Here is a 21,880-nt window from a genome sequence, read left to right as displayed (position 1 = left end):
TGGGATTTTGCTCTCATGAATTATAACTACAAGTGACAGGCAGTTTGAAAGGGTCAGAATTCCCAATAAAACCAAGTCAAACCTTGTTACGATGTTGTTTTACTCTAACGTGATATGGAATTTAGACAATATACCACTCCTAATCATGGAGATTCATTTGTCTTGATGGTATTTTTCAAGGCTTTGGGCCATCTGATCGAACTCGTGCCTCAGGACTCTCAGGTAATTTTTTTTCATATCTTGCACCATGTTTATACAGTAGTTTCTATTTGAACAACGGGACTCAAGATACATAATCAAATGAAAATACAAATTGTGAGGACCGTTAGGTAGGCACATATATATCAATGGAAACTCGGCAACTTTCACAAAAACTCTGTTTTTACCAACTTACAAAGTTGATGTTAGCAATGAATAGATTCACCCTCTTGTTTTGCAATCGAGTAATTGAGTATTCTAAATTCAATCTATTCAATGACTTAATGTCACCTACAGATTTACATTTTTTTAAATATGCAAACACACTTAATGGTATAAGGGTATTACATTGATGAAACACGGCTTTGCTGGGTTGGAAACTTTTAATCTGAATAATAGAAATTTTTAACAGAGAGATACAGGGTACCATGAATTTATGACCTCATGTGCATAAACTTCTAGTTTCAGGATATAGTCAAATGTACATATAGTTAAGGCCATAGCAAACTATCTATGAATAGCTATCATTTTTTTCCGAAAGGCGAAATTGAACAAATACTTGTAGCTCGCTGTGCCAAAGGCCAACAACCCACATAGCCCCATACATTTCGGATTAATGTATAATCTTCCTGAAAACAACATCGACATCTGCAACTCGTACGCGCCTAGCCACATACCCATACAGTCCCTTCATCCTCGCGTCCACCACCCACACTCACTTTTCCAGCGCGCACATGGAACACACATGTTTTGTGTAAAGCACGCTGGTGAGTGAAACACGTACACAAGGTTGATACACCTCCACAGTGCGAACTACGAACCCACGTATATGTGAAGCGCGCAGTTGTAAAACATACTAAAATATGCTTCTGACACATAACGTATATAACATAATTATATTTGATTCTTACCGTGGCAATCACGTTCATAATTGCCCTCGTCGGGTCCGTTTAAGGGCCAGCAATGAAACGCCGAGTTACCCAGTGCATGCCATGACAACGAGTTCCGCACCAGTATCTGTAGAGGAAATATCAACGAAAATTAAGAAACTATTAATATAATGAACGATCTTACTGATCCAATGCACGAATATTGTCCAATTTACTGTACTCTGCATTGACTTGATACTTTTGATGTCGCGAGATATCAGCATAGTCTTCACATGACTTGCCATCTTCCTCTGGAATATACTTCACTGCAATAACTTTCATAGGATTCCTACATTGTTTTTAAAAAAGAAGATTTTGCAAAAACAATAACAGAATCATTCTGTAAATTCATAAAAAAGGATTTTTTCTGCAATTTAACAGAACAGTTCTGTTTAAAAAGGGCAAAGGGTGTTTTATTAAAGGAAAATTGTAAGGTTCCATACACCAAATACCAAGTTCCTGTAAAATTGCGCGATCTGGTAAGATTACAGGTTTTCTCGAGACTCTGCTGCAGGAACTTTTTTTTTAAGGATAAATTTTCTAACATTGTACATAAGAAGGTCTTTTGTTTATATGAAAGTGAAGTTGATAATTGTCATGTATTTCAATAATTTACGTGCATGTTAAAGTGATGGGTCTCGAATGTATATGATAGGCACGGATGGCGGTGAGTTTTATTTCAAAAAAAGTTTCAAGATTTTCAAGTTTAGAAAGCAAGTGTGTCACTGAGTCTCAAATCCATCTAAAGGATATTGGCATATTTCTAATTATTCAACTCTTTTATTATCATGATTGGAGTCTTCGTCTGAGGAGTAAAAACGATAGGATTGTGCAACAGCGGATCACTCAACTGGACCTTTACAATGTTATAAGAAAATAATGAAATTTTAATCGATACATAAAGATATCATTGGATATTACATCTTATAATACTAATCATCTTTTTTAATTCAATGAGAATTAAACGTGACCTTTCCGAAATTAAATCATGGCGCAGGACAAAACGGTAAGGGTGTACTCCTCTTTAAGTACAATCCAATATCTGCAGTATTCTGAGTTAAAAGCTATTATCCCAGTCATAGTATCGATTTCCGAACCTGGTTATCTCACTTCGCCTTGGGAACTAAATCGGCCAACAGCCGTATAGCTGCACGGGTCCCCAAGATACTTCCAGTCCCACATATTGGGTTTCGCCGGGCCTTCGAAGAAAGACGGCTAATTCAATACTCACGTCCATGCATCACTGGAATGTTGTCGGATATGCTCTTAATTAATTAAAATCTGTCTCGTTTTAAGCTGCGGGCTATAAAATGATCGCCATCTTCCCCCATGTATTTATGCATGGATTTTCTTTTATCAGATTGATGTAAGCCGATTGTAACAAATACTGTACACACCCGTGGGGAATGATCAAGCAGTTAGGCTACTTTTGACATCGTGGCTGACTTTGGGCAGCACACGAGAGCGTCTTTAATACTACCCGTTCAGTATTAACCTTCATCTTATCATGAGCCTGGTATTTATGTCGTCCTAAATCCTGGAATAAAATCCTCAATTTCGGGGGCATCGTTAATCTAATTGCAAGGTGATGTTTAGTTTAGTTTAGAGTGTTACACAAGTCAGACATGGGACGTTTGATGGAATGGATTTTTCTCAAATAACATTATTAATTACTGGTGTGAAGTGTCATCATTCCTCGGGTGAAATGCTTCTTCACAACTCTAAAGGTGTGTTAGGTAGTCAACGCTGCCATTTCAATTTACTCTCTGTGTATTGACACATTTATCTGCTGTGTAAACATATAAAATAATGGTTCAAATGTCTTATTTCTACCCCTCTCACAAACAATCTTCCATTAACTTTCTCACTCTTTTTTTTCCTCTCAGTTTTCATCTCTCTCCACCTCCCCCACTGGGCGTTGTGGCGTGCGCCTATAATCCAAGCTGTGGGGAATTTACAAATTGATGCAAAGGTTCGAGGTTCGAGCCCTGATCACGTCTTTCGGATGATGACGTTAAAGGTCGGTCCCAGACGTAAATAATCATACCTGAATGATACACGTCTGTCAAAAACTAAAAAAAAAACTAAAATAAAAAAACTCTCTCCGTTGTCTATCACTTTATGAATCTAACCCGTTTCATATCATATTATTTCCACTTGCATGTAAATGTACACTCTTAAAAATTATTTAAACAACGTGAATCGCACAGTAGTTGTTTAAACGCTTTAAACAAGTGTTTAACATCTTAATCAAGTGTTTAAAATCTTCAAATAACAAAGTTTAAATTCAAATATATAATCATGAATAATTTAAGCATGGTTGTTTAAGATTCAAACACTTGTTTAAGCTGTTTAAACTCTGCAATTGACATAGTAAACAGCGTTGTTTAAATTACATGAATAGTGTTTATACATGTACATCAATCTTATTTATTTAAAAGATTGTGATTCATAAGGAAATCATAACTCTACGAACCGGTAAACCAAAGTATTTTTGTTATATACTCAAATACAATATACCAAGTAGGTATATATTTCTATACCAACACGTATAGGCGAGAATAACTGCTGTAGTAGTACATGATGTGGATTTGCCGATTTAAAGAGAAATGCCAGTAGTTGCAGTAAACACTGATTTCATGAGAGAGTTGTAAAACCAGGCTTAATTGTTGGTATCTGGTACAATTACATAAACTGAACTTGTGAAATCTTGAAATCTATGCTGAAAATGTTCACACTGAAGATCACCAACACAGATAGGCGCACGTGGGACAGCGTATTATTATTGCTCTGAATGTCGGCCCGACGCTTGACCCGAATCTTGTGCTTATTTTTTAATTTCTCAGCAATTACACAATTTCTTCCAGAATCCTTTGACACATATTTTTTTTATTTATACAAACAGACAATTTGGTGGTCATTTCATTGGATTTTGTACGAACTCATTTTGATATCGTTACCACAACTGGCATTTACCTTTAATACTACACGAAAATACTGCTCCGTCTCAGATAAGATGGTTGTACTTCAAAATGGGAAGGTGGGATTTAGTATCCTTACAAACATTAAACCTGATAATAATGGCAATATAGGGGTAGTGTGATGATTTTATTACACATATAATATACACATCAGTCAGGACAAAGAGTAGCATATGGGGGCAATTATAGACAGGTTGATGTAATTTTGCTTTTTTTTCAAAACGAGATATTCTTAGAACATGTTATTTGTGGATAATTTCCAGTCTTATAGGTATAAGATCACGACATAGGCATATACCTAACTCAACACGAATGATCATATCTTAGTTTTGTATACGTTAGTTTCGTAAACGCCTAATATATCGATTATATCTATCCATTGATAACCGACAATGAAAATATGGGGGTTATAGACATGCAATTCTCTTAATTTGATGTGAACGGTGTTGTGTCATAATTAGAAATCTAATTTCAATAAAATATCAGCGACACTGCCTAGGTTTAAATTCTACACTATAACGCTGGGTCTGAAGTAAAGCGTAAAACGGTTATTGAATTCTACTCTCTTAAAAATGTTGGGCCACATACTATCAACACAACAATTGGTTAAAACCTTATCCAATTCTGGAATTCTGGGAAGTTTTAAACCAATAATGTGTAGTTTGGGTAACACTACACATTATCGGTTGAAATCTTGCCAAAGCTGAATGTTCAATCTATTGTTATGTGTACAGTATGTTGCCCAACATTTGAAGAATGTACATACTTCGTCTACACGTAATAAAAAAAAGATGAGTAATAATTATGTTGAACATTACTATCATAGATTCAAGCCGGCAACCGCCAAGAGCGAAGAGAAATTGGATAAGGTTACGGTACTTTAATTCCAATGATCATATAGTTTTCACGCCGTTCATCAACTTGAAACCGCAATTGACTTAAAAGAGCACCATTGAAAATTATCAACGTGAATTCATAAGCTTCGTTTAATTTATGGACTTCAGATTGAATTTCAAAAAAACAAGGACTTCAGACATCTTTGGTGGCGACGGGGTTGTTTCTACGTGAAAGCATGATATTCGTTCTTAATGCATTTTTTAAATGTTCGAAAGACTTGAATTCCATAACTTATATCATATTTGATTGAAGGTGGCACATCTTTGCTGGCTGCTTTATCTCTACAATCCGCCCCTTTTCTTGTTATCTGTATGGTATGATATTTCAGCCCCAATCTCCAAAATGTGTACGCTGTCGCATTCGCTTACCCGAGCTAAAACACAAATCTTTGCCTAACGGTGTTCTGTTTCCATAATGTATTCCACTTGGGGCGTCTTCTGTTTCTTTGTCCCTCCATCGTCCTCCCCCTTGGTGAACCTTGAGAAGAAGTTTACTCTCGGAGATTATTCGGGTCTGCAAATTTTGAGCGCATTATTTTGCAATCTATTTTCTCGTATTTCCTGCCCCCGTGCAATGTATGCGATGAGAATGTCTTCATTTGGCCAAGCTTGGTGTATTGTCTGTCCCTCGCAGAAGACATGGATTGCCTCCTGGCCCTAGCGTCAAGACTGTCTCTTGTGTCTAACCCCTCCTGACAATTAAAAGACCCGCTGGTCTTTTCCATCACTATCATCCATGTTTCGCAAAAAAATATCATGTCGTTATTGAATGTCAGCAGTGCTCGTTGTACTGTTGTATGTTGAAATATCATAATATGAAAAAAAATAGTAAACTGAAAAAAATAAAATAGAAATAACGGGCAGACATCATAAAGAGTTGGATGTCAATTACTTATGCAATCATGTAATTTGTATTTATAAGGGCTTGTTACAGCAAATTTTGGTAAAAGAAATTCGTTACCAAAGTGTGCCGATGATGCACCTATGCCTGGCGGGACTTTATTATTTTATTGTATTTTTTGACCATATGCACATTTCGGTAACATAATTAAAAACCAAATTTGATTGTTATTATGGCATAGATATTGATAATTATGATATTGGATCAGATGCAAAAATAGTTGGTATAGGACAGAGTGGGTATTAGGCCAAATTGATATTAGACTAAACGACGTTAGAGTAGACCAAATGGCTATTGGACGAAGTGGCTTTGGGCCCAATAAATTGGCTAACGCATGAAATAGATATCGGACGAAGTGTTTATTGGACGAACTGTCTATTCGACGTAATGGCTATTGAACGAAATTATACTGAGCCAAACGGCATTAGACGACATGGTCATTGGATGGAATGGCATTGGGAGTAGTGAACATTAACCGACTAAGACAATGTAGAACTTATAGTACAAAGTTAGTGGTAAACCAAATGGGGCTAGCCGATGTGGTTTTAGAAAATAGAGGACAACTGACATGATTGTTATACAACGAATGAGAACAGACAACTGGGCGAATGATCACAGAAGTTACCAAAACATGCAAAACGTGCCGTCAAGTGTGCAGTAATTAATTACGGCACATTTGGGTTAAGTATTATCTATAGGTATGATATTCAAACGTATGCCCGACGATTGTCTTTAAACAGTGAACCTATCACATATTCAGAGAATTCATTTCTGCACATCACTCGTTTCCAGCGTAGCTTTGAGATCTGTCTATGATACCTGTTCCTTCGTGTTAGGGATATGCATAGGAGAATAAGATGATACTTGTGGCTGAGCAGTGTAAATGCCGCAGGAAACCACTTGATGTACAGATCTTGAGATCCAAGAGGAGGGTACTTTCAAGGTTTGAATAAGCTCTCCCAGCCACTCCATATCACTCGCCATCTCCCTTTCAACACCCTTATAATTCCTGCCTTTCCTCACCCACTCCCTCCCAATATCTTTCAGTTTTTTCTTCGAAGTTGCTACCTCCCCACCTTCTATTTCCATATCCTCTCTCCTCTTCGTCTCTTCTCCTACATCACTCACACACACAACCAATGGATCAAACGGGCTTCACTGATGAACGTGCTCATCATTATACCAAGACCTACTCCGAATGGTTTCACATATACCCCCTGTCCCATGTTTTTTAAAGGTCCGCTTGCTGTCTATTACCCCATTATCCTCATTTTCTCATCCTAATTTACCTTCATTTCCCTTTTTTGTATGGCGTGTGTGAGAGGGAGGGAGGGTGTGTGTGTGTGTGTCTCCCTTTGCATTTCACTTTCTCACTCTCTCTCTCTTCCTATATCTTTCTCTCTATCGATGTGTGTGCGTGTGTTCTCGTTCTCATTCACTTTGGCGCCTCCCCCCCCCCCATCTCTATCTATCTCTCTCCCTCATTATTTTTTACCACTCTCAATCCTTCTACCATCCCCTTCATCATGTTCATACTGTCCCCAAACCCCTGATTAAAGGTCATCAAATCTCGCAAAAAAATACTTCAACATCATGACCAGACGACGGAACAATTAGGGTTGATTATTGCGAGACTGGGATGCAAACCGTTACAAGTACCTCCATTAGTAGACGGATTCCATCTAAAGCTGTACTTCACTGCCCATATGTTTACTTCACTTGCCCTATTTATTGCTTGACCACAAAATACTTACATAACATGCTTTTGACTTCTTTCGGTTAGCATATTATTGCTCCCGATATTGAGTTATTCATGACCTATCAGATATGCCATGTGCCCGACCATGGTACGCCCCACTATAAACCATTTATTTTGACCTGTTTAACTTTATTTCGGTAGTTTCTATACCTAGCAATTAGACAGCAAACGTAGATGCTCAGTGAATGTAATTACGAGTTTTCATGACAGCATATATTTAGTGCTATGATTACGATTTATTTTTAAAGTACATGGTCAAACTCTCCGATACTGTCTTTAAAATCCTTTGACATCTATTACATATCGACAAAATTGTTTCGAGGCTATTTGCAAGCAGTTTACATGCCCTTCACAAGACAGCATAACCATAACCCATTTATACACATACTGCTAATATTTTTTTCCACTCTGTATAAATAAATAAAGACTTATTATAAATATAAAAGCCACTGGCAGTTTAAAAAAATAACATTAAAAAATAAACAAATTGGCTATAAAGTATATAGAAACCAAGTGCATTTAGCGCCCAGTGTGATAATGGAATGCTACAGGCATTTTGCGATTGACAGTTATAATTGACGGTCAATACATTTCACTGCGGTGACGTAATAATTGTATTAGTTATCGGTAATTAGCGCATGTCCCGGGGCATAAATAATAAATATTACTTGCCACTTAACCTCAGGCAACACTTCCTTACCCCCCCCCCCCTTGTGTGTTATACATATTTCTTCCGCCCCCCCCCCCTCTCTCTCTCTGTCCACATCTCTGCTATGTCTCTTGCTATCACCAAACACACTTTTCACCCTACCTCCATCCGCGTACTCCATGTAAGTTCATATTATGCCCCCACTTCCACACACTCAATATACTCCCACGCACACCTTTCTTTTTTCCGCGTGTCCAGGGTTTTAATCTCGATTTTTTTTTTTTCTTTTTCTTTTTTTTTCTATTTCATACGGTTTCTCTGTTCAGAGGAATACTTTTTAGGCAATTGAATTGCCTTGGTGGATCAGCCAATCCACCTCTTTATCTCTCTTTCTGTTTATTTCTCCTATTTTTTTAATCTCTGTTTCCCCTTCTTTCTCTATCTCTGCATCTCCATATTCATTACCTTTCCAACCTACTTAAAAACTTTAGGTACGCTACCTTTAAATATATTTTCCCTATTATCATTATTGTCTGGATATATTTGCACACCAATCAGTACACACATTTATGGACCACATAGTTGAGTACAATCCGTGAATTGGTATCTCTTCCCTCTCACCTCCAAGCTTGTTCCCACCACATTTGCACAGGCCAATATCAATCGGGTAATGCCGCTGCGATTCTCTTGGCTAATTAGGTCATAGGTATTGACACCAGTCTGCCAGTGATGGCCATGTCGTATGTGCTTGCCAGGTCGCTGCTCTGCTTACAATTGGTCTAATCTTAATCGAAATAACGTCATCGTTCCCTGGCCCAGCGCGGTGCGGGCTGGGGGAACCGTTCGTGAAGCTAATTAAACCCCTCTCAGTACAAACAAACCGTGCTTCGATCCACATCTCTCCGTGAACTTAAATGAGATGAAGGTAAAAAAGTATGCATTTCTTTGGTAAACCTGTACATGATATTGAAGCAAGGCAATCAATTTTGAATTCCCGCCCGTAACGATCATATTTAGAAGGCAAATGTGTGTGTTTGTGTGTTTTAAATGAAATGTTCGTATTGACAGAAAGGTTCTTAACGCATTTAACTTTCATGTTATAGTCAATAACCCCAAATAAACAGTCATTAATAAACCAAGGGAATGACTGCGTTCAAGATAACAAATGATCTATTTCTTGCATTACAGAGAAGGAGAATTACAAAAATCGATAGGAATCAAAATCAAAGAAGACACGTTTGTGTTTAAATGTAACCAGACCAGAATATTTACATATACGCGATTAAGCGTCGCGTTAGTACGGTTTAAGAATTTATCCTGCTAAACAATGCTCAAGGCTGTTGTGGACCAAAATGGGGATTATCATGGTAGATGTACGAAGAGTGCCGACTACTACACTTCATGTTATATTCTCATGAGGAAGTACATAGTATAACCGCTTGAAACGCAAGATGGTTGTAACAGAACATAATGATATCCATGAAATATTACAGTATCAACCTCTGCCGACGTTACATCAGTCGCCATTTTGCTGTTGTTACCTGACAACCTTGTTCTTTTTTGCGATTGAATGTGATGTGGTGGGGTGCGGGAATCGATATATTTACGTGATTCTTGTCTCGAGGGATAGATGGTGAGAGATCAAGAGGGCACGGGAAGTAGCTCCAGGAATCCCAGCTGGATTCATGGAGGTGCTTGCACATCTTAACGGAAGTCAGACCCTCGCGCTTCCGGTTCAATCCGCAGCAATCCGTAATGAAATCAAATACAGCATAGAAACTTTCCAACGTATCCACGCTGACTTTTCTGCCTCATTCCTCTGCAGTTCTCTCTTTCTCGATTTATCTCTCTCTCTCTCTTTCTCTCTACTCATAGACACATATTATCTGTCAGACACACACACTCCCCCAATTCTTTTTTCTGTATGTATATGATATATGCACATTATTTGAATATAATAACGACTGCCTTCTATGTTCTCTATCTTAGATTAACAACTTCAAATCGCCTGCACACAGAACCGGGTGCGTACACTCACCTCTCACACTTTCGAATCCACACACTCACCCTCACGCAAATATACTTGTTCATTCTCTCTTGTATTCTTCTCATTGTCATCCGTCCTTTTTCCACTTCATGTTCTAGATTCCCAAAGTAGGTACATTCTGTGTGCAACGTACCGAGTCTGAGTAGAATCGCTAGACCTGGGTCATATAACTCCACCCGGCTGCTTTGGCATGCCCAAATTCATTTGAATCCCCAACATCTATGTCTTTATTTCTATTTGACCTTTTTGTTATCTCAGATATATCTAATTCGGTGTCCCTTCGGTTGACCTGTATTGCAACTTGTAATCAACAGTGATCAATGTAGAACATAATGGAGAGAGACCAGAAGGTTAAGATCATCTATTGCAGGCTCGGGTTATATCTTTATCCTAACCATGTCCACTTAAGGAATCACTGGCCTTTTGAGGATTATCCTGCCCGTGGTAACAATGAAAATAACAATCATAATCTGGACTGTACTCATACTTTTTTTTCTACATTGGCAGTTTCTCAACCGTTTTAGTTAAAAGGGCAATGAATCGACAAATAAAAGCATTCCTCTCATTAATTTGGTGACTACTATAGTTCTTTTATTGTCAACATCATGGAACAGGCCCAGTGTTAGTAGCAGGAAAATGATGTCGTCAACCACCTTATTTTTATAGCAATGATCATCATGATAATTACCAACCCTGCCAAAGTGGGGCCATGCAATTTATTATTATAATTATCATTATTATCATCATCATCATTATTTGAATAATATTGATAGTGTGACTGTGAAATGGTAAATTCTATAAAGCGAGGTGAATAGTTACATTTGACTCCGAACAAGAGACGAAATTTAATACTATTATATTCTGCCCTTGTTGTCTCGCTGCTGTCTTTTGTCAATATTTCTCTCTCTCATTTTTGGTATTAGCAGAAATTATTCATTGTACTCCTGCGTTATGTATCGGTAAAGCCTGAGCGGATTTCACCGCCAGAGAACCCAGAATTATCAAATTTACCTCGGCTATATATAGCCCGGTGTAGTTTGATTCGATTCGCATTACAAAGTGTGATGAGTCGTTGGATTATTACTTGGAGCACTGCTTCACAATCAATATCGACACAAAGCATAATTCTGGAGTGCCTTTTAAAGGTACACGCCGCCAGAACGAACCAAAAAAAAAGGAAAGGGGAATCAGTGACGCGAGGTGAAATGAACTTGTAAAGACGAGTGCAGAAAGAAGAAAGCCATCGATTTTTAGGGAGTTATTTGATAGCAGAGAAAATAGAGATTCTTAAGATGTGGATTCTATAAAGGGGAGGTAGGCATTTTACATAAAAAAAACATACAGAAATCGATTAAAGTAGTACTTGATAGAATACTAAGAATAGAATATCGCATGACAAAACTAAAAGAAAAAACAAAGCGATAAACTAGGGATTTTCCGTATTCGTGTTCTCCCTTATAATGGTTATGGGCAAAATAGGCAAGTCTATTTTTGAACAGTTGGACTTAGATATTTTAACGTCATTGCTAGCCATTTTCTGTATGAATTTCGTGCAATGAATCTAATAGATTCGCCTGTGACTTTCATTTCCACTTATAAATAAGGATTCCTTTTTACTGACCAAACCTGTGTTATGCGATATGATCAACTACTTTTGGCGTAAAAGGCAGTGCCTAATCCAGTCATTAATCAATAATAAGCGTCGTGATATATTTCTAAATAGATGTAGTGATTGATTAAATTAAGGATATTTTTTAAAGGATTGAAACACTTTGTTTTTATTCAAAACCATTATTCTATTTTTGTATTTTATTCAAGTATGGCTGCTAGGTCATGTTTTCAAATAAACCATAAATTAATATATTTTGAAACTAACAAGTATTGGTTCTGTGTACTGTGTAGCTTCATTATTTCGATTCGATTATTTGGTCGATTTATTTCCAGAAAAAAAAATCATGTAGAATATAGGTCTGAACAAATTCCATAATTAACTTGATATAATGAGTGTGTGTGTGTGTGGATATATATATATATATCATACATGTACAACAGCATTGGCAACTCTTGTATCAAAATAGTATTGTGAAAGAAATTAATGAAGATAACAATGGTAGGCGTAGCTTTAACAAAGGTTCCCTATAGCTATCTGCCCATTATGATGTACCGGTAGTCTGAAAAATCACCAGAAATGATTGCGTTGAATAATACCTTCGCATCAGATCTAACATGGATGAAACTCCCAGACAGAAGCTAGCAGATCGTATATTAACTAACTCCACTACTGACGTCATACACACATCAACTTGGACAACATAATGAAAACGTCTTTCATAAATTCCGCATCTTTCGTGCAGAAATTACGTCGAGCATAATTTCGTAGGATGCACTTGGTTTGGAGGGCGCGCAGAGGCATGCACGTGAACATAATGAATACACACATTACATGGACTAGTTTTCAAAGTAAATCTCGTCCCTGTTTTGTCCCGTGGTTTGTATTTGATTTACTGTTTATATCGATTGTAACATGATCACAGTGAATGCCAACATTCGTATGATATCGATCGCCATCTAACACTTTTTTTAATTTCACGATTCCCTTGGCACGTGAGATGTCGTGTGTCTGTATCTAGTGCAGTATTGACCGACGTCACACCACAGCCGAGATGCTGCAGGGCTCTGGGCCTTCATTGTCATCGTGATATTGTGTTTAAAGGTAGGCAGTCAATGGAATTATTTCTATGCGAAAATCAGCAATATTCCTACTTGTATAGCATACAACACATTAATGTCATAAATATGGATACACCAATATCATGAATATTGACTTACCATACAACTAGATTTCATTTTTAAAGCATTGATATTTGCTCATTAATTTAGCTTTAATTTTCTTCCAGAATTTTTTTTCACATCCTACTTTCACATTTACCCTCTTCTCTCATTTATCTATCCTTCTCAATTACTTTATTTTATTTCTTCCTGTTTTTCTTTTTTATCCATGACCATGCTAAATAATTTGCCGGGTCTTAGTGTATTTTGCTTCTTTTCTACCGTTTGCAAATACACCAGCATTATATTCGCAATGGCTTTCAATTAAAATCGCGCTGTTTTGTCTCGCAAGGACCATAAATCATTGACCAAAATATTATTTGAAAAACATCATCGTGCCCCGCAGAAAAATAGATCCGAACAAACAACAGCCACTAGCGATACAAATCGCCATCATCACAAATAAACCCCAAGCTATAGAAAACTCCTTCTAAAACAGAATATACAGACGGGAAGAAAACATCTTCACCGAATTCCCTAATCAGTTGCGATGCAATCAAATGCCTATAGACCTTTGACATCATTAGAAACGGGAAGAATAATCAACTACCAATCCAGGCTATCCTTCCTCATCCAAGGTCCCCAAAGATACCGAAACATGATATCATCGGCAAAAGGGATCATCGAGTTGTTCTTTCTTTTCTCAAACCATGGATCTACTGGCTCAGGCATACATCGAGATCTCTGTCTCCAAAAATAATCATTCTACAGCCTAACAGCTTAATTGTGACGGCAGTACATTTTGAAGCACGTATGCAAAGATTGATGTGAAACATGGATAACTTGATAAATTATATCACGTCTGCCTTTCCTCTGAAATCGTCCGTTTTCAGGAATTTAGATAATTGTGAGTTTTATGAAAAAAAAAATCTTCAAGAGCAAAGTCAGGATTTTACCCTTATTTCTATCTGTCCCAGTGAAAACATCCATTTAGTTATAGGTGTCAATATTTCGTCGTTCGCATGGTGTCCAAATACCTAATCTGATGTGTATAACTGACGAAATTTAAACATATAGATTGTCAATCATAATGGAATAACTTTTCAACTCATGAATATTAACAATGTAAATGTTATTCATTTATCATTTAAAAGTACATGTTTCTTCGAATTGAATATATTTTGATAGGAATGGTATCGTTTCATAGATATTTATCGATTGTCGCTCTGTAATTTGAATAAATTAGTTTGAGAATGCGGTTTATCTGCAGGAAATGGCACATTGTAGAAGTATTCAGTTCTGTTTGCAACTACAACAGGACCCATGAAATGTTAGCTATCTTCTAGGAATCATCAGAAGTTCAAAAATTACCTTTACCCCCCCCCCCTCCGCCATTCCCCCATTTGAACCCGTGCCAAGTTTGCTACATCACCATCTTCCTCATAGATTAATGCATTATGAAATTTCATCCAATATTGCATTAATGAGGCACCGATAACCAAAAGAGTGTTCATTCTCATTGCTTGTAATTTTTCATTTATAAATACAAACTCTTGACTTAAATATTTTTTATCTCATGTAATCGATTATGTATTTTGTTAACGTTAAATTACAAAGGGATGTAGAATGGTCCTAAAAGAAAACTCATTAAAAAAACGTCACTTTTAAAAAGAAATGCCGTTATGAGATCTATCCTATTCTCTCTGCCTGCCCCCCCCCCTTCCTCCCTCACTCTACTTCTCTCTTTCTCTATCCACACATTTATCTGTTTTTCTCTTCGTTCTTTCTTTTTCTTTTTTTCTTTCTTTATCTCTTTCTTTCTTTCTCCTTCTTTTTGTTTCATCCTCGGCTTGCGTCTTTGTTGACAGTGAGTGCCGCAGGTGAAATCCTGTCTTGTTTACATAGCAACATATACACACTCGGACTACTCAACGCCGGCACTATGCGTGTACGTCCTAATCAGTAACGATCGAACAGGGAGGGGTGCAGTGGGTACCCTCTGGTAGCAAAGAGAGGGGTCGGATGGGTGCATGGATGTAAAACGATTGACAAAGAGCACAATTTATTATTTATTTTTTTTGGTAATTTACCATACTACCATGTATGCCGATGTAAATTTGCTATTACTTAACTCTCTTTAACACGCAAAGCTGTGATATTGTCCTGTACAGAATAGAAAACAAATCCTGAGAGTGAGATATGAAGAGGGAGGGGAAGATAAAATAGGTAAATCAAAGTGTTAAATGGTATTCAGTAGAAATATAAAATTAACCTATAGACTAGGGAAAGGAAATGCTTGAGATGAATGCAATGACAAAAACCGTATCATGATAGTAAAAACATAAGCATGATAACGTTGGATTTACGTCACACAAAAAGCCAGGAGGTATTGGCTCTCATTGTTGTACAAGAAAAACTGAATTTTTAATGATGCACTTCACGGAATTCATCCACATCTGAACCCATCCACTAGCTATACATTCCCTTCATATGCGTTTAATAATATCCACTGGCAATATCGGCGCTTTAGCATATTGGTTGAACCCCGTCTATACCTATCCCCGTTAATTAATCATCAATTAGTGCGCTGAACATACAAACACCGCAGCTAATATAATGGTAGTATGCATGCGATGACTACGATGTGGCGTAAACGTATAGGGTATACGTGGTGAAGGCTAAAGAGGGGACACACTTCTGTAAAATACAAGTGATTAGACTCCGCACCCATGGATCCGTGACGCGACATTTGCTCCTGGGACAGTTGCCCCGGTCTTAATTTCGTCTAAGATGTAGGGTTAGGGTTATGGTTGGGTTTTATGTTAGGTTTAGTGTAGGACTTAGTGATCATTATACACTCTTCAACAGTGAACCCCCCCCCCCCTCCCTGTCTCTCTCTCTCTATCTCCTGGATTTTGATAGATTTTATGAGGGAGATAATAATATGTATTTTTTTCAGATCTGTTAGTTACCATTAGTTAACATCATGGATCTGCCACCTTTTTAACCTTTTTAAACACTTTCCTAAAGTGTAAGGACATTCCCAATAGACCCCCCCCCCCACTTACCTTCCTGTATCTACACCGCCAGCTTGTCGGCGCTTTTAATACTTGGTTCATAGTAGGTCCACCTTTCGCTGCTAATTAATCATCGGTTGGTGTGTATACTGTACAGGCACCCCATCTGTAAATTACCCGGCATAGCCTGCCTGCTTGCTTGCTACTGAAGATGTGAACGTATTGAATTTGTGTAGAAGAACTGATGTCGATAGCTCGTATTTTCGATCATTTTAATCAAGCAATCTTTCTCTATCTCTCTCCCTCCTTCTATCTGTATACCTTTTTTACACTCACCCCCATCCCTTTACCCCTTCCCCTCTCTATCTCCCACCCCCCCCCCCTCTCTCTCTCTCTCTTCACTTTTATTTCATCACAATTGATGTGCCATTGACTAGGCAACTTGATAAAAGACGCCGCATAAATGCTATATATTATTAATTTTAATGGTTAAAACGTTTGATCGTTGAAGTCATAGATTATTCTGAAATCAAATTTATTTTTAATTCCCATTGAATTGCTTGTTTATACTTGGTGCGTCTGTTGAGGCTATTGAATTTCCTCTTCCTATGCATGTCTCTTTCACAACACAATAGGGAGGACGAAAGAAGTAAAGGTACAGAATTATGAAATTGTATGATATAAAAGATTAAGGGAGATTGAAATTGTATGCATCACAGTTCTCCCCCTCTGTTCTGTCTCACGCGCGATACGCTATGAAAGGGCATAGACCAGAATTCGATGAGTACGCACTATGTCAATATTTTGACTGTATGACCAGGGAAGACGGAGTTCCTGGTATGACCGTATGGTATTGGGGTTGAATAAAATAATGTAATCAAATCATCTGAACTTCATTTAACCAGGCTAATGATATAGATTTGGTCTTTAATATCAGTTTACAGAAGTAAATACGCTGTAGGTGGTGCTTAATCGTTTTTATAGGTAGGGCATTTCCATGAAATATGTACGACCGACCCCCTACATGTGGGACCTTCATAAAGTTTTCTGTTTCTGATTTCTGGTTCATATGAGATTCTGTAGTGTTCCCAAAGGACTATGACTATGATTTGGTAAATTAATAAAGTAACCTAAAACTTGAGAAAAGTAGAGGTCGTACGTACAAAAATGTTGATCATTTTATGGAATTGCTCGGTAGTAGCTCATAACCTTCGTCGCCAAGGAAGCAATAGCGAGAGGGTATTACATGCGATGGTGAACAGGAGGGCAAGTGTCATAATGCCAGGTACCGCTTTAGTCTATATTTACCAGCTCATTTACGAGAGGATGCAATCCTTTAAAATAGCCCTCGAAGGTGACTTTCATCATTAATCATCAGACAACTAGAATTTAGATGGGTAGGAGGGCGAGAGATGCACATTGGCCTACAGTACGCGCGTTTTGGTCATCGCTGCCGTCATGTGATCTTCCAATCGGGCCAAAAATGGTTCCTCGTCCACCTCCGAACCGGGCCATCAATCACATCAAGAGCGCGCAAAACGCCGTCAAAACGTAGCAGGGGTTATTTATGACTATGTCATCCAGCTTCCTCCATTAATAAAGATGCCGGGAATTTGGCCCGATGTGTACGTGTGCAATTATTTCGGCATGAAATATTCATGGATGGAAATTGTTGAGCATATGTTTTATTTGCTCGCTTGTTTGTCTTGCTAGGCGCTTCTTTTAGACTGATGCCCATGATATATTACCAGCCCCCTGTAAATATTACTGAACGGAGCGCCGGGGGAATGATTTCCTACCGCTTTATCTTTATTCTCGCGAGTTTGGAAACGTGCGCTCTGCAGAGAGAGACGCATCTCCCTCCCAAGGGCATAGTTGTTAAGGGAATACTAAGTCCTGTTGAATTCCTACCTAAGATTCCAACCCAAGATGATTTATCAAGCTCATGTTCATCATGCACCCATCAGCCCATGGAATGACGATTTATGAAGATCCTTTCAGATTCTTGACTCAGGCCCTTTATCTTTGTATATGACTTTGGATGTTATATGTTTTTAGTATGTCGTCACCCCCTAAACGTTGTAATATATTGTCCAAACGAGAATTCGCTTTCTGGATTGGCGGTGAAGGAATTGCAAATATACAACATACTTTGGATGGTATCCATCTGTCAATCTGTACGTCATCCTTTATGATTTCATACTCATTTCAAACTTGAATGATGTTATCGGCTTTTCAGAACTCATTGAAAGTTTTAGTTGTAACATAAGTTAGGACAACCATTTTACCGTTCAATCCAGAGCATTGATTAGTTCATGATTTGCATTACAATGTTCCCCCGTCAGGAAGGAAAAACTTAAAGCATTTTGTTTTAATTCTTCAAGTGTTCTATGTACATGATTTAGCTTGATTTTGATCGGATTAATTGTGCCCAATGTCCTAATTATTTGCATAACCCTGCGCAACTACAAATAACCGATCAATTACATCATTCAACTTAGCACTAAACCCGAGCAAAAGGTCGAAGACTTAATGGATCGTGACGCGCCCGCTTGCCAAATTGCGAGAAGTGTTCTGAATGCTGATAGTGTTTATATCTAGGAGGTTTTGTATACACTAGCTCATCAACGACCCACTCCCCTCTAACGGGCTCCGACCCAACATTGAAAAGCAGTTTAAAAGTAGAAAAGAAGCGAAGGAAACTGAAAGAAAAAACATTGACCCTTATTTCACACTTCTTCTCTTTACCATGTTTATGGGATCAGAACGCACCTGCCCCACCAATGAAACATTCTTGTACAAAGTGTTAATGTGTACTGCTAGTGGTGACGGCAGTTTATTAACCCTCATAAACTCTCACTTTCGGCAAGCTGGTCGTGGCGCCATGTTCTGGCTGCCTGGATGCACTTACACTGAGTTATTTCTAATTTCCATTCATGTTGGGAATGTGTGAACAAATATGTCCATGTACTTGATTGTTAGTCTGTTAGAACGAAGAGGCATAATTCATGATGGCGTGCATTCATGTGAATAAAATGTGTGTTTATCATGTCCATTGGTGCGTAGGATGAATTGTGTAAGAGGAGTGACATTGTGGCAATATGTTATTGGTTCAACACTTGCTACTTGATTTTTGTAGTACTATTAACAAACTAGCATTGCTACCACTGTTATTACTTTGTTGATACTACTACGACTACTCGTCAACGTTTAATATGTTGAACAGACCGTGTTTGTCTCTGTTTTGTCACATTGTTTCCTACTTGTGAAGTCATTGTCTTCCATTCAAAAATATCATCAACGACCTGTCGGATAATGGGTTATAATTATCAATTATATGAAAGAAAATCACTCCTCCGTTTAATACCAACTATTAATAACGAATGGCTTTAAAAAAAGGGGAGTGTGTAATAAGTTCCTGTGTGGAAAATGTGGAAATAAGTCCTATTTATGGCAAATTATCTCCTTAATTCTGAGATGAACGTCGATTGCTTAATTGACGATGACAAGTGCTTATTTTTGTCACATTTAACCTACTTCTCTCCTTGTGTTCTGCATTCAAGCTCAACATCTTGTTTCGTGTTTTGAAAGTTCACTTTTAATTCGCAAATCCCTCTGCCAATTGGGCGGTTCTACAAATGTCACTGACATTACATAGAAATGCTCGCTCAATAGATAATGTGAAATCCATTTCAGAGACCGGTGACATTCTCAATAAAGAAAAAAAACATGACGTGTGGTTCGTGTTACCCTTTCAAACCAGGCAATCACTCAGCAAGTATGAATGACTACACCGTCATAGGGCAATACAAACAAGGCGATGAAAAACAACCCCCTTTAGTTACAGGTGTCTATTCATTTTCAGTATCGACCAATACCTGGCCTCGACAAGCGGGCGAGGGCAGCCGGTTTGTCCATTCGGCGCTCGTCCACCTCAATTAGGACACACTCGCGAGTTGGGCTGGAGAATGCATTCGGACATTAAATGTCCATAGAAATAAAGGAAGGTGGTGAAACGATTAAGCGATACTGGTAAAGACCAGCGCATGTCGCTTGATTAGAGTTTAACGGACAACTCAGTAATTATCAATGTTTAATCCAACACTGGGTGAAACGCTGAGGACGCTCAATGACGGTAATAATTCCAGTTAGGCAAGCTTACGTGTTTTCGTCATTTGTTTTGTAAATGGGCAATATGGGATAGGCCTCACTGTTTGCATCAATCGAAAATGCATATCATTACTTTCTCAGCATACAATGCTATCCTCCATTTCTTTGAAAGTAGTTCCTTTAATGGCGTCATTTACGTTAAAACGTGTGACGCCTCTTCAATTTCTCCGATGCACTTCTTTTCTCGGGATCGATTTTTTTTCATGGTGTTCAGCCCTGATGAAGCTGCAATATAAATATTCTTTGCATGAATCCCTTCAGAGTGATGGTAAATATATACATCCAATCGCACATAATCATGCATTCAGCTTACTCAGTACCATACCAAATTAACTACACTAATTTGACATGACGATACTGGCTCTGAAATACAACCATCAAAAATCAATAACGTCAACGGTGACTACTTTACTCTGCTAAGTGTCATGTCCAGGTACTGAATGATTGACAGATAGCTCTATGGATTTCCCGGGAGCATAGTGTGCATGGCTAAAAACTGTTTTAACATAATGACCACACTCCATGGAAACCTCTTTTAACGTCATCACTACATGCACTACTCTATTCAGGCATAAAATACCTTCCGCTTCGCGCCATACTCTGTGGTTTGCAAATTGCCATTGACTGATAATTCATCAATATGTGACACTATGAGATTTTTCTTGAAACAATCATTATTCCATTCCTGTAACTCAAAAAGGATATATAAAAACGGAATGTTTATAGATGGCTTGTCCTTATGCAGACACATATTAGACCTATTCGCATACCAGCTCATGATAGAACATTGAACGTATCAGTTCCAAACTTGTGGAAAAATTTGCTCCTTGAAATTTGCATCATATACTGTCCTTAGAACATGGAAAAGACATTGAAAAGTTGAACAGTTTGTGGGTTTTAAGGTTTTATATTATTCATATTGTTTCATTTTTACTCGATGTAGTAACTACTTCTTTATACTACACCAGTATATAAACATGTGACACAAAGAATGACAATCAATGTTTACAACTTATCGTGGTGTTGAGGTCAGTGTAGGTTAACCGTTGACCTACAAAATTACAAATCAGTGTATAATAATATGTAACATGGTCTATAGTAGTATACGGGGTCAAATTGTTGCTTATTTCTATTCTCAGCCATTAAAATTACGTCGTCCGTATTACAAGGTCTTTCCGAAATCTTGTTTACAGTAATATTGGGTTTGCCATTTTCCAAGTCCAATAGTGTCCACGGCGAAGGTCACTGACTTAGATTACGGACACTTTGGGGATCCAGAGCAGAAGCTTCCACTTAGTATACCGCCAAGGGGTTAATGTTACCCATGATTATTTCATACTCCAGCGACTCCGGGACCACGTCGACCATGAATAGTTCATCATTGTTTTTGCGTCATCAGTCAAATTGCGCGATTAATAATAGAGCAGGACACAGGGGGTAATAGATCTACAAGAGCTCCTCGCTACCCCCAACGGAACCATTAAAAGGTAATTCTTCCGTAGTCAATCCCCTCGCCATTCCGCCTTTATATTCTCGTGTTACCACCACGCGACGTGGCGCACAC

This window comes from Lytechinus variegatus, chromosome 11 (assembly GCF_018143015.1).
Source record: "Lytechinus variegatus isolate NC3 chromosome 11, Lvar_3.0, whole genome shotgun sequence".
NCBI lineage: Eukaryota > Metazoa > Echinodermata > Echinoidea > Temnopleuroida > Toxopneustidae > Lytechinus > Lytechinus variegatus.
Note: the sequence above shows the minus strand (reverse complement) of the source record.